Source organism: Podarcis tiliguerta (genome assembly GCF_965153285.1).
Source record: "Podarcis tiliguerta genome assembly, chromosome: 1".
In the NCBI taxonomy this organism is placed as follows: domain Eukaryota; kingdom Metazoa; phylum Chordata; class Lepidosauria; order Squamata; family Lacertidae; genus Podarcis; species Podarcis tiliguerta.
In genome coordinates, this window is record NC_139534.1 from 100775165 (window position 1) to 100788988 (window position 13824).

General features: G+C 39.0%; 1 protein-coding gene and 1 long non-coding RNA gene across 12 annotated transcripts in view; both read left to right on the plus strand.

The window, feature by feature from the left end:
• The window catches only part of NPAS3 (neuronal PAS domain protein 3), a 604332-nt gene that overhangs the window by 47893 nt on the left and 542615 nt on the right, over positions 1–13824 (plus strand). The window lies entirely within an intron of this gene.
• On the plus strand, positions 1288–13436 carry LOC310683767. Its single transcript, XR_014514530.1, has 3 exons — positions 1288–1833; positions 2978–3102; positions 12063–13436. It is a non-coding gene; the product is annotated as an uncharacterized lncRNA (long non-coding RNA).

Consider the following 13824-nt stretch of genomic DNA (forward strand, 5'->3'; position numbering starts at 1 on the left):
ATCAATATGACCTGTCTGACAACCAGCTGAGCAATCCTGCTTATAATATGCAATTATTTGGCCCAAGCCATACAGAAATCATCATAAGAGCTCTAAGATGGTGCCAACAGATCACTTGGAGCTTTTTTTTGTTTTTAGTAAGCTTGGTCTTGAACTTTCTAATAATCTGTGATGTTTAGGGAACAATAGACTTGTAAACAACATGAAAATTAATCAGTTGTGTTCCAATAGGCAAACAACTATTTATAATAATATTTTAATAGTAACGAGGTAAACCAAATATTTTTTACTTTTTCCTTTGCATGCTTATCTAGTGACATATTTTGCTATAACATAAGATTATGATCCTGGAGGTATATACCACGTGCAGTATATCTTATTGGTAGACTTTAGAATCAGGAAAAAAATGTCTGAGAAAAACATAAATATGTGGTAGGAGTTAGCACTAGTAACATACTGTTTCCAAAGCTTTTTTAGAATTTTATTTTCCTAATTTTAAGGAGAATTTTGGAGGCAAGTATAAGCCTGCAGTAAATCTGGCTGAGGGGCGCTGGGAAACAACATGAATGTTGTTCTGCTGGCAGAGATGGAGCTATACCAGAGGAAACGTTCACTGCCATACAGGGTGCAATACCAAGCGTGCAGGCCCAAGGGACGGCAAAAATTGCACCTCTCCATTCTTCCTCTCCACTCCGCTCAGAGCAAGGCTCTACAATGCAGAATGAAACTACAGCATCCTTGGCAAATGCTTGGCCAGCAAAGAGGTTCCACTACCTGCCAAGGCAGTTGGCTCCAAGGTTGAATAGCTCTTACACTTAAGTTTCTCCTGACATTTAAGAAAAATCTACTTTCCTGAAAGTCCTACCTTCTGAAACAACAGAGAACAGGTCTACTCCATATTCTGTATGGCGAAAGCTGCTATCACGTCCCAATTTAATCTTTGAGCTAAAAACGTTCCTTGTAGGACTTGGTTTCCAGAGGCGTGCTCTAGATATACTCAATTTGTCAATGTCGTTCTTAAAATGTGGTATTCAGAACAGGACAGAGTAATCCAGATGCGGCCTGATAAGTTCAGAATAGAGTGGAACTATTATTTCTCTGGATATTATGCTTCCGTTAATATGGCCTAAGATCACTCTAGCTTCTAAACAGCCCAGTTGTGATGCTGGTTTGTGTGCAGTTTATGATCAACTAAGACTCCTGGTTCTTTTCACTTATACATGGTACCTCGGGTTAAGAACTTAATTCGTTCCAGAGGTCCGTTCTTCACCTGAAACTGTTCTTAACCTGAGGTACCACTTTAGCTAATGGGGCCTCCCACTGCCGCTGCGCCACAATTGCGCAATTTCTGTTCTCATCCTGAAGCAAAGTTCTTAACCCGAGGTACTATTTCTGGGCTAGCAGAGTCTGTAACCTGAAGAGTCTGTAACCTGAAGCATATGTAACCCGAGGTACCACTGTACTGCTGCCAAGCTAGAGCTCCCCTTTTCCTAAGTTTGTACATTTGATTCTTAATACCAAAATGCAGGACTTTTGCATATCTCTGCTGAATATCATATTGGTAGTTTCAGCCCATCCCAACCTGTCAAGATTATTTTGAATTTTGATTCTGTGTTTTCTAACGTTAAATACCCCTCGCATCTTCTTATCACAAGCAAATTTTATACAAGACCTTCATAGCACCTTTATGAACACAATTCAGCAGTTTGCCAAGCCATAAGGCAAAGTTAGGCAGCCACCTCAGGCAACAAATGCTGAGGAGCAGAGAGTAGAAAGAAATGTGTATACCATGCGGCCTGCCATGTGTCCCCTAGGCTAACCTGCCAGCCTCAGGTAAAGTGGAGAATGTTGTCCCATTGTCAGGATCAAAATAAGATTTGGCTGCGAGTCTGGTTGACTTTTGTACTGTATAGGGGATGAGGGGAAGAGCCATCGCGTTCCTCACCTCAGACAACAAATGTCCTGAAGTGGCCCTGGTAACAAGTCAGGGCTAGCATGGAGTTCTGCCATTTCTGTGGATGTGTCAGAGAAATGAAGGGGTTATGGGAGTGGCATATCTCCAGCCATCTCAGTCATGCTCTTTTTCTATGGCTACACAGGAAGAATCATACCAGAAAACACGTATGTTACCAAAGGTGTACCTAGGCTCCTTTTGGAATCCCCTGCCTATTGAGATCAAGCATGCATCTTCACTGTACAGTGGTACCTCTGGTTACATATTTAATTCATTCCGGAGGTCCGTTCTTAACCTGAAACTGTTCTTAACCTGAAGCACCACTTTAGCTAATGGGGCCTCCTGCTGCTGCCGCGCCGCCAGAGCACGATTTCTGTTCTCATCCTGAAGCAAAGTTCTTAACCCAAGGTACTATTTCTGGGGTAGCAGAGTCTGTAACCTGAAGCGTATGTAACCTGAAGCGTATGTAACCCGAGGTACCACTGTACTCTTTTCGGCACCTGCTAAAAACATTCTTGTTTCGACAATCCTACCCCGATGCTTAGAAAGTTAAAGTAATTTTAATCTGTTTTAGTATTTTAACTTTCGTATGTTTTAAAGTATGGTTGTGAATTCTTCTCAGCTTTATTGTTTATACCAATGAAGCACAGGGCATTCTTCAACAAAGTCCACTCTATGATGCCCATAATGTATCTGGACATGAAAATCGGCAGCAATGAAAAAACAAAATGAAACAAAAAAAACCCAAAGAACTAAGAACAGTCCATGGGACATGTACATCAGGGAGAAAGGAGGGGAGCAGAGGTTGTAAGGAATTTTGAGCTATAATTTTTCCAGCCAGAGTTGTAGATACAAATTTGCACTGCAAATTGACCTAACAGTTCTGGGATCAGTTCAACTGTGTCATGCCAGCCTATAACATATATTACCCTTCCCCAGTTTTATAGAATTTTATTATGTTGTAGCATCCTATTTTGTGAAACAATATATTTCCTAACATTTTATGATGACCTATGCTTCTAGGCAAATAAAGGATGATGATTATGAATGCAGCTTATCCACAAAGGTCAAATGAAGTCTGTGACATGTACAAGCTGATAAGTTGACTGTAGCCAATTTTTGGATGTTGTGCTATGAATCCCCCGGATGTAAGTAGACGATGGAGTACTGAAGTCGTTTTTAATTGAACTTTTCTAAGCGTTGGTCCTTCATAAACCATAAATAACCCAGGAGAATAAATTGTTAACTGTAATGTATTCAGATCATCCCATGTATGGCGCTGTATATGAAAACCTCTTAACTGATTACTTCGGATGTGATAAAAGCATAGTGCATTTAAACACTGCATCATATTTGTCGTCGTTTTAGTGGATAAATCTGTTGATCTAGAGCGCAGCCGACCCACTCCTTTCTCTCATTCATTTATGTGATGAAACTGTCATAAATGTGTATCTGATGAAGGACGCTGCCTTTTAAAGGAATGAATTTACTGATGAAAAATGCTCTGTGTTTAAGAGGTTTTCACTTATACCATGTTAACTTTATGGGTTGAATCGATTCCTTAGAATGCGAACAAGCCGGAGTTAGAAGAAACAAAATTTTCTATTCATGGGCATGCAGATTGAAAGTTTGCTGGAAAACTGCAGTTTTAGTTAATTAAAGTCGATACAGGCAACTCCCCATTGACATGCGCCCAATTGATGTGTGACCATGCGCAGCACGTCACACCTGGAAGTGACTTAAAAAATTGCAAAAATGGCCCTAGAAGAGCAAAAAGGGCAAAAACAGCACCAAACAATCCCATGAGCCTTTGCAAGTACAATCCCATGAAACTTTGCACCAAACTTTGAGGAATGTGGAGAGTTGGGAGTTTGAGCAAGGAGGTTTGGAGGAAATGATTGCCACTATTCGTGCCAGTCTGGTAGTTGTTGCCATTTTTTTAAAGGGTTTTTGAAGGGTTCCCAGAGGTTTAGAGGGTGTTTGCAGGCTTTTTCAATGGTGTTTCAAATATAAGCGATTGTGCTTAAATGTGCAGTGCCTTGTAACATACCGTATTTTTTGCTCTATAAGACTCACTTTTTCCTTCCTAAAAAGTAAGGGGAAATGTGTGTGCGTCTTATGGAGCGAATGCAGGCTGCGCAGCTATCCCAGAAGCCAGAACAGCAAGAGGGACTGCTGCTTTCACTGCACAGCGATCCCTCTTGCTGTTCTGGCTTCTGAGATTCATAATATTTTTTTTCTTGTTTTCTTCCTCCAAAAACTAGGTGCGTCTTGTGGTCTGGTGCGTCTTATAGAGCAAAAAATACGGTAACCCCATGCAAATTGGGAGTTGCCCTTACTTGAGAGTTTTTAAGACTGTAATTTAATATAGCTTTCCTTCTTTCCCTTAATAAAAGTTCACTGGTCAGCTTTGCTAATAACCTCCTACCTTTTGCTAAGTGCTTGTATAATGGTGCTGGTTCATAGCAGTTATTACACAAGAATCAGGCAGCCCTCCTGGCATCTGCCCAACTTTGCATTGCCCATGTACTTGCTATTATAAGTGTTTGAGCATATTATTCTTCGGTTGGGCGGGAGGGGCAATCAGATGCAGAAGGTAATGCACAGTTAAGCTTCTTTTAGGTAATAACATATAAGAGATTTGCAACAATTACTTGGATCTGCATTGCAAAAAATCATTTATGTGCACTGCAGAAAGTATTCCAAGCATGCCATAAGGGATTGAGAGGAAGTTGGAAATGTCCTAGAAAATAAAGGGGCTGGTCTTAGACATCTATTCCTAGTATGAAGTTCAGCCTCACACAACCAAAACAACAGAAGTGGGGTGTTGAACTCATCTAGTTTCCGCAATGATATATCAGTCAGATTATCTGCTTTCAATGCTCAGAATTCCCCCTAAATATGACTGTATAAGTGCAGTTACATATACCTTACATAGAGGTAGAAATATTGCTAATGCCCTTAGTGTCCCTATGGTCCTTTCAGCACAGCCATGTGAAATTAATTTCCCTCTCAGCTTGTACATTAGAATAAATAATTTTGTATGTGCCAAGTTCTGTTCTTCTATAAACCGTAAATGTTTATTCCAGCACCTGGTAGGTCTCTTTATCTCTGAACTTTTGTGCTCTGCAATATTAGCTTCCCTAAGGCAGCGAAATTAAAAGTTACTTAAGGGCTTTATTGAGTCCATGTATTTGTATTTTCCAGCAGTAGAATGTTTGTTTACTTTGCAGTGATTCAACCCCACCCAGCCCAAGGACAGCCCAAGCTGTTACTCACACAATAGGACTTGGTGTTTGACCATAACTGCAGGCTCACTCCACAGGCAATCAGCATTTTAATGAGCGATTAAAGGAAAGTCATTGTACTCTTGCTGCCTTATCACAGTTGCCAAATAATTTTCTGTTTGAGTAGATAGATAATGTAAAAGAGAAACCTCACCGCCATCATGTTGTTGTCATTAAGGGCTCTTTTAACCTATTTATAATGTTTTAAAATACACATGACAATTTAGAGCAGAGGTGATTATAATAGTTGAATATTAGCTCACACTTTCCATTTTATCTTTTTAGTCGGGCTATGATGCCCCACCAAAATATGCATATAACCTTTAAAAGTTCAAATGAAAGGAAGTCTTGGAGTCATCGTGTGTTAGGGAGGTGTGTGATAATAGATGGTTGTTATGCTCTGTGCATCCTAGGAACTATTAGGTAAATTGTATCAGGACCCTGATGTACAGTGTAATTGATGCAAGCCCTTTCATAGCATTCCAAGATTGAAATCAATACTTATTGCAACAAATAAGTAACAAGTCAATACTTCTTGCAACTGCAATCCTCCTGTAAGCGTTGGTGTGCCTGTAGTTTTAACTTCTGTTTTGGAAAAGCAAATATGTTTAGGAAGATCTGTTTTGGGAAAGCAAAAAACGACAAGCATACATTTTAGTAAGGCACCATCTTGATAGCAACTAGTTTAAAGTCACAATCAGACACAATTAGCATAGAAGATTCGTAACAAAGATAAGAGGCCATAATATAAAAAAAAAGTCACACCAATCTAGCCACTTAAGAATGAATTTCAAAAGCAGTTAGAGATGTTACCCAGAAGGGGTGGAGGAAGGCTATCTTACTTAATAGAAGGCAAATGTCTTACTGAGCACTTAGAAGCTCTTTTCACATGTCTATAGAGGCTCTGTGGATTACAGCCAGTCTTTGTGTTTACTTTTTGTTTGTGTTGTGCAAACATATATTAATTATCTGTTTGTGATGGTGAGAGTTCAAAAATATTAGTTGCTTAACTTGCAATATTATTATATATCAAATTATATATTAAAAGTTCTTCCATTGTGCATATGTACAAATTTATACCAGTGAGATTCATGTTCCAGTTAATAAGATTATGTTTCCAATAATAAAGATGCTGTGTTTCCTGTATTGCTGGGGTTAGACTAGATGACCCATGTGGTACCTTCCAACTCTACAATTCTGTGAAGATACAGTGGTGCCTCGCAAGACGAAAAGAATCCGTTCCGCGGGTCTTTTCGTCTTGCGGTTTTTTCGTCTTGCGAAGCAAGCCCATTGACGGAGTAGAGCTATTAGCGATTTAAGGGCTAAAAACGGCTTTTTAAGGGTTGGGGGATTAGCGGTTTTGCTGCTAAAATGCTATTAGCAGCTTAGCGATTCAAAATAAGGGGTTTTGGAGGGGGGGGGAAATTCAAATTTTTTCGTCATTTTCCGTTTTGCGAAGCAAGCCCATAGGGAAATTTGTCCTGCGAAGCGCCTCTGCAAACGGAAAACCCTTTCATCTTGCGGGGCACCACTGTATTAGGTGTTATTCAATGCTGGTTCTACTCTGAGTAGACCCATTGAAGCTATTGGATGTGACTAACTTAGGTTCATTATTTTCAGTGTGCCTACTTTGAGTAGCACTTAGTTGGGGTCCATCAATGTTAACAGTTTTTAAAACGGGTAGAGAGTTTTTAACACAGAAATTACCCTAAATTTTAGGCAGTATTTCTGTTACCAACACTCTGATTCAGCTAATTCTACTGGAGTTTGCCAGATAGCTTTCAAAGACTCTCAGTTGGACATGCTGTAGCAGATGCTGGTGTTCACTTTAGGCTATGCAAATAAATGAGGCACTTTTGATAATGGTGTTTAGTAATTCCGCTAGCTTTCCGCTAGCATGTTAGGCCGAGAGTGAGTGGCTATCCCAAGGTCACCCAGTGAGCTTCATGAATGAGCAGGATTTGAACCCTGGTCTCCCAGGTCCTAGTACAGCACTCTAACCACTATACCACACTGACTCTACTTATCATAGTGCTGTTTCTCAGGTCAATTTTCTGCAGATAAACTTGATAAATTCAATTTGATCTTTATAATTGTCCTTGGAAACCTGTGTGTTGTGAAACAAAATAAACTTTTATGCGGTGAAATCAACTACCAGCACAAAAATTGACTCACACTGGCCTCGTTCCCATCTGAAGAACAAACCGATGAAAGCTTGTGGTTAGTGAGAAGAGTGCCTAACTGCAAGGCTGGGTTCGGACAATACATTAAGCCCAAGTTTTGGTTTAGCTCAACATGGTGTGGGAGTGAAAAAGACTGGGGATGAGCAAAGCATCTATGAGCCTACATGTTTGCATTGTGCTGGTAAACCATAGTTTGCCTTACCGTGATGTGCAAACCAGGCGAACGTGCAATTCACTTGCAAGTTGCAGGAGATAGCTGGGCACCACCAAAATGAATCTCTCTGCTAATGTGTGGTTGAAAAAAATTGGTGTCTAATTGCAGAAGTATTTGCTGCTCTTGCTTTAATTCGTTGGCTGCTGTTTGCAAGGGCTGAAAAAGGGAACTATAATGGGATGGAGTCATGTACATTCCTCCCCAGCACACATGAAAATATGTGTGAGATGCACCCACACATGACTCTCTTGTGTGTAGTTGAAGCCCTCGTTTTGTCAAAAACTTTAGAAACTTCTGGGGTGATGTCTATTACTTGCTTAGTTACTTTACATATTTCCAGAATTGGCCCTACTAAACATCTTCCAAGACAACAATGCCCATTTACACCACAAAGAACTCATAACCCACCTACTCTCAGCAGCCAGAAGCATCATAGCCAGACACTGGAGAGACCTGTCAGGAGTAAGCATGGACCAATGGTACCAAATAGTATGGGAAACAGCCCTACTAGAAAAATTAACTAATAAACTGAAACTGACACGGGGACAAACAGAAGAAGACGCCTTCACCCAGGTATGGCTCCCCTTTATCATATACACAGCCCAACAGGACAATGACAATAATCCACCAACAGCATACAAATCAATATGGCTAACCTGATCCAAAACACCCACTCACCTCACTCACACACGAAAACAAAGATCACCGCAGCCAATCACAAGCAAACAATCACACCCTAGGCCAACCCCAACCTCTCTCATCACCAAAGGAACACAAGTGAACAACACAAGCAACGCTGACACCAAACTCTACATACATTAAACATAATAGAAACACCGCCACCCGACCCCACCCCCATCCATCTTCCCTCTCTCCACCCCCCCTTTTCTTTTTTCTTTTCTTTTTTTTTCTTCTCCCCCTAATGCCTCAACAAATGAAATGGATTTGTAAAAATGTTACATGGGGGGGGGGCAAAACAACGAGGCATTACACTTACTTCTGTAAAACAAGAAAATCCTTAATATATATATATTTAAAAAAAACAGAAAGTAGATCAGTTGGATGTCATTCTAGAGTGGATTTTTGAATAAATTCTTTTACATAACTGGAAAAAAAAACTTTAGAAACTTGAGTTTAATGATGAACACAGAAATGTGTTCTGGAAATGGTACTATTAAGATGGTGACTAGAAAGGGTATTTTAGGATGCTTGCAATATTAACAAGTATTTAGATTTTTCCAAAGTGCTGAAAGATTTGCTGCTGCTTTTTATTTTTATTTTACATAGATATAGCTCCAGCAGCTTTGGATTCTTATTTAAATAGCTTGTAGGTTTCAGAATTAATATCATGCTTTTAAAAAAGCTTTAAAATCTTGTTTTATTCCCCAGAGATTTGTTTTCTGCTGTTGCGATTAGATGATGACAGCTAGCTGGCTTTTAAAATTGATCAGGAAGTATTCTGGCAGTCATTCAGTGTTGTAAAAGCACTTTAATGGATATGAGCTATTCACCCAAATCAGACTCAATGTCAAAACAGGCGAAAATACAGCTGTCACTCTGGACAACAAGTTACACATATGCAAGCAGCTGCTTAAAAAAATATTGAAAGTCAAGCCTGAAATGAATTTTAAGGGGTTATCTGCATATGCGCTGCTGATGTAGGCATGTGTATGTATTTTCTCTAATATTTGTTTTGTACAGGAAGCCTTTTGTTTTTGCATGCATGTCTCTGTGCAAAGCCTGACATGAGAATTTTGTTCTCGGTGTTCAGATCTTGAAAGTGAAAGGTTTTCATTTTGTTTATTATGTGGCAAACATTAACTGGTGATATTCGTAATGTAATTTATCTGTTACATTTGGCCCTGAATGGGCTGGGAATAGTGGAATGTAAGGAAAGCCAACCCTAGCCTTGGTTTAGCTACCTAGGCTGCCTCATTGGAACCCTGAGCTTTGCTTTCTCTTCCTCCGTTGATGGAAGGTGGTAGCTTAGCCTTTGGAAACTTTGACTGCAGTTAGTAAGTTAGACAAAGAACAACCAAACCCTTGTGTTTCTCTTTCCCAAAGGCATGGTGAAATATTCATACATGACCTTCACATAGGACAGTACTTTTCCTTATGTTATGCAGGAAAAAATACATGGTAGAATTAAACAAGTGGGATATGTGTGCAGGAAATGAGGTCCAATCATGCAATGGGATTTCCTCTCCCCCTCTTACCCCCGTGCAACCCCTAAACCTGTTCTGTGGGCTCCTCAACCCCTTGAGAGTAGATTTAGGGGGGGGGTGTGTGGAGGCATGCAGTAGGAGGAGAGAGGGAAAATAAGTATTGCACAAGTGGAACTTGTTTCACACCCACAATGACTTAGTTGAATCCTGACCACAATGAGCAATGTGTACAACAGCTTCTGAGCATGTGTAATTGTGGGGAAATTGACATGTTGCAGAATTCTCACACATACCCGTGTATGCTAAATTTCACTTTGTAAAGCATTCCCTGCCATCATTTAAAAGTTATTTAATGTAGCACACCTTTGGGGACAATTCATATATTCGTATTTCAATAAAGAACTTTCTGGGTAATTCATGGATAGTTGGAGAGTTTCCCTGGCAGGATCTTAGTTCTGGAATCAAACAGTTCTGGAATCAAAATGATCTGTTTCAAGCCAGTTTCCATGGATGATACTCAAGTAAGAGTAGACTTTTTGAAATTAATGGATCAATTGTAGTCATGTTACTTAATTTCAGTGGGTCTAATTTGAGCAAAACTTTGCTGTATACCACCCAGGTATTAAGCTTGCACAGGTCAGTTCTTTAGAACCATGAAGAGTTTAGGACACAGTGGCAGGAAAAATGGGCAAGAACGGTATTCTGTAATCCTTTACCTAGTAGTGGCAAATAATAAAGTATTTACAGTCGTACTTCGGAAGTCAAATGGAATCAGTTCTGGAAGTCCGTTCAACTTCCAAAACAGTCTGAAACTAAGGCACAGCTTCCTGCAGCCAATCGGAAGACGCGGCAGACGTTCGGGTTCCAAAGAACTTTCACAAACTGGAACAATCACTTCTGGGTTTGCTGCATTCGGGAGCCAAAACATTTGTCTCACAAGGCATTAGACTTCCGAGGTACCACTGTATTTGGATCTGGGCTCGTGGATCTCTGTTAGGTTTCTTACTGCCATCACGTTCACTCTACAGGTGCATTTTTGTTAAAATATTCTCGTTAGAAACATAAAAACTACTATTTTGCTATCAATGGAGATTTTATTTTTTATTTTTCGTAAGTGCTACAACTCAACTTTTTGTATCTTTGGGTTTTCCCCCTGCACTTGTTTTCCTTTACGTTTATTCTCTAATCTATTATATTTTCTCTTTAATTTTAGTTTGTTTATTTAACTATTAACAAAAGTATCTGTAACACACTCTTTATCTATATAGATATTAGGGCAGATAAGATAAAACAACCAAGCAAATCATATAGTATACATATTAAGCTACAACAGCAAAAACAAATGCATGCAGCTAATGCCAGAACAGACTAAAACAATAATCAGCATAAAAAAAGTTCAGGCAAGCTGTGATAGAGAGAGAGGTGCTCCTTTAGTTATTTCATTGATTAAATGCCTATGATCATACTTCACCAATAGTACCAGGGGGAGGGGGTTACCTATAAATCATAATAAAATATTATATACATTTAAATGCAATATTCATATTTATAGAACATAAGGCCCAGCCATCAAACTTAAGTCATAAACACCATGGCAGTAATAAAGTCAAGCTAACAAATCATTTATATATATCATATCCTTCCCAAAGGGTCTCAACCATCTATGATTTTAAATGTAGGCATTGGAATCTTGGAATGGGTTCAGAAGCCCAGTCAAAAGTATTGTCAATGTCAAAGTGATTCTATTTGGCTGGACCAGTTCAAATTCCAGCAGCTGCTTTCTGCAGTAATTGACATTTCTAAGTCATCTTCAAGGGCAGTCTCCCCACCAGTGCATCACAGTAATCCACATAGGAGGTTACTTGGGGATAGTCTATCAACGGTAATCTGTGCTCTTTCTGAAACCGAATTTTGGTGAGCTATAGATCACTTTCACCTGATCATGTCTTCATTTAGTGGCATGAGACTTACATCCATTTTGTTTGATTGGTGGAACATATAACTTACTTCTGCCATCGATAGGTTGCAAGTTAATCTTGACAATTTTTTATTATTAAAAAGATTCTTTGTATTTGTTGAATTTGCCTATTAGGTTTGATTACTGGTTTTTGTTTTTTAGCCCTATTTGTTAATGTTAGTGTTAATGTTAATGTTAATTTGTTAATGTTAGTGTTGCAGTATTTTTTAAAAATCATTTTCCACGTTTATAGAGAAAATACTGTATTGTGAGTTTTTCCTTCTGACCTGTTACATTTTCAGAACTATTTTCCTGCATGATAACTCCTCACAGCTGCAGAAACAGGATCATGGCAGACTTGTGGCAAAGGCCTGCAATGTTGACTGTCATCTAATGACTTACTGTGCCTAGTATAAATTGCTGCTCAAACAGCATCCTTCCAGGTTTTCCTCCCAGGAGAGCATGTGCTTTAAAGACTGACCTTCCTCTGCCCCAGCACGTCAACCTGGAAAGTTTCTACTTGCAGTTGAATTTGTGTCAAGCAATGGCTGTACTTAAAACTTACTTAAGATACAAAACGAGAAGAAATATTCTTTCTTTGTCTGTGTGTATGTTAGAATACCTGTATAGTTTTTCTTTTTCAAAAATTCTCCTACTTGTGCCTTAGCAGCCAAGCAGATATTTTCTCTTAAATGTTCATCTAAAACGTTTTCTAGCAATCTGGTATTCTTCGTTGTGCAATTTTAAAAAACTGAATAGGATAAGCTGTAATCAGCATGATCCTTGGGGTCTCTTCCTACTCTACAATTCTATGATTCTTTGATTTATATATGTATTTCCTACCCAGTAAATGAGGTAAAACATACCAAGATACATAGAAAAATATGTAGTACATTATAATTCCTTCCCCATTATTGTGGTCATAATTAAATAAGGGAGACATAAGATAAAGTGTGAGGCTCATAGGATTATTTAGTCAGTGCAATAGTTTCAAGTTTCGAAAGCTAAGCCTTTGAAATGTTTCCAAAATAAAAAGAGTGTGCTTTTTTTTGGAAAAAAATGTAGCCTAAAGTGTACTTTAACCTCAACCCAACCAGTTTACACCTTGCATAGCTTCACTTTACTCCCATATACAGCTACTCAGCCTGGCTAGTCCCAGATCCCAAACCTGCCTCAGGTGGCTTCTGCCCCAGGCCCATTCTTCCTTGTTTCTGGCTAAACATGTTTATCTTTCTAACGGCTGATGTAGAATTCCCCAAGTTCTGCTGTTCCTACCCCAACATTACATTTTAATAATCATGGCTCACTGAAAGAAAAAGAATATATTTACCTCTGGAGCAAAAGAATTCTCCTCCTCAGCGTTGTTCATTGTACATCTTCCTCTAGCTTGTTTTATTTTAGAGCAGCGTGGAAGACAAAATCTCTTCAGCTAATAGAGATATCAGTTGATATTCTTTTGAATTGAGAAAGCTAATGTTTAAGTGCATGTTTTCCATTCTGTTTCTACCCAGAAAGTATAAACTGACAGACCAGGTTTTTTGGAACCTAGTTCTTATATGTAAATTACATTTGGAAAGATGTAAAGAGAGCATTTCTTCATTTTCTAAGTGTCTTATTTGTGAATCATGTTGAAAGTTGATGAAGGAAAATTAAAAAAAAATGTGAATCAATAAAGCAGAAAAAGGCAATTAAAATAATTTTTGATGCATACAGATCCCCTTAATTTTAAATTATTTGTTCACCCATGCTTCACAGAGAGTTTATAGTTACAAATATTCTGAATAATTTGCACTATATTTTTGGGCATATCAGTAATGAATAAATGCTTCTGTTTGATGATTTTCAAAGAATGAGACAGGCTTTCTTAGGAGGGTGTGAACGATTGCCATGCAAGGCATACACTCCCCTTGGGGTTCCAGTAGGAGGCAGAGTGCCAAAGCCCCAGTGGGATAAACCAGCCTTGCGTGTAAGTCCTCAAAATTACTAGCCTGCCCTGTTTATCCCTACATTGCTAGTTTACTCCTTTGAGACAAATTGGCTACCTGAAAGAGGGGGGAAAGGTCT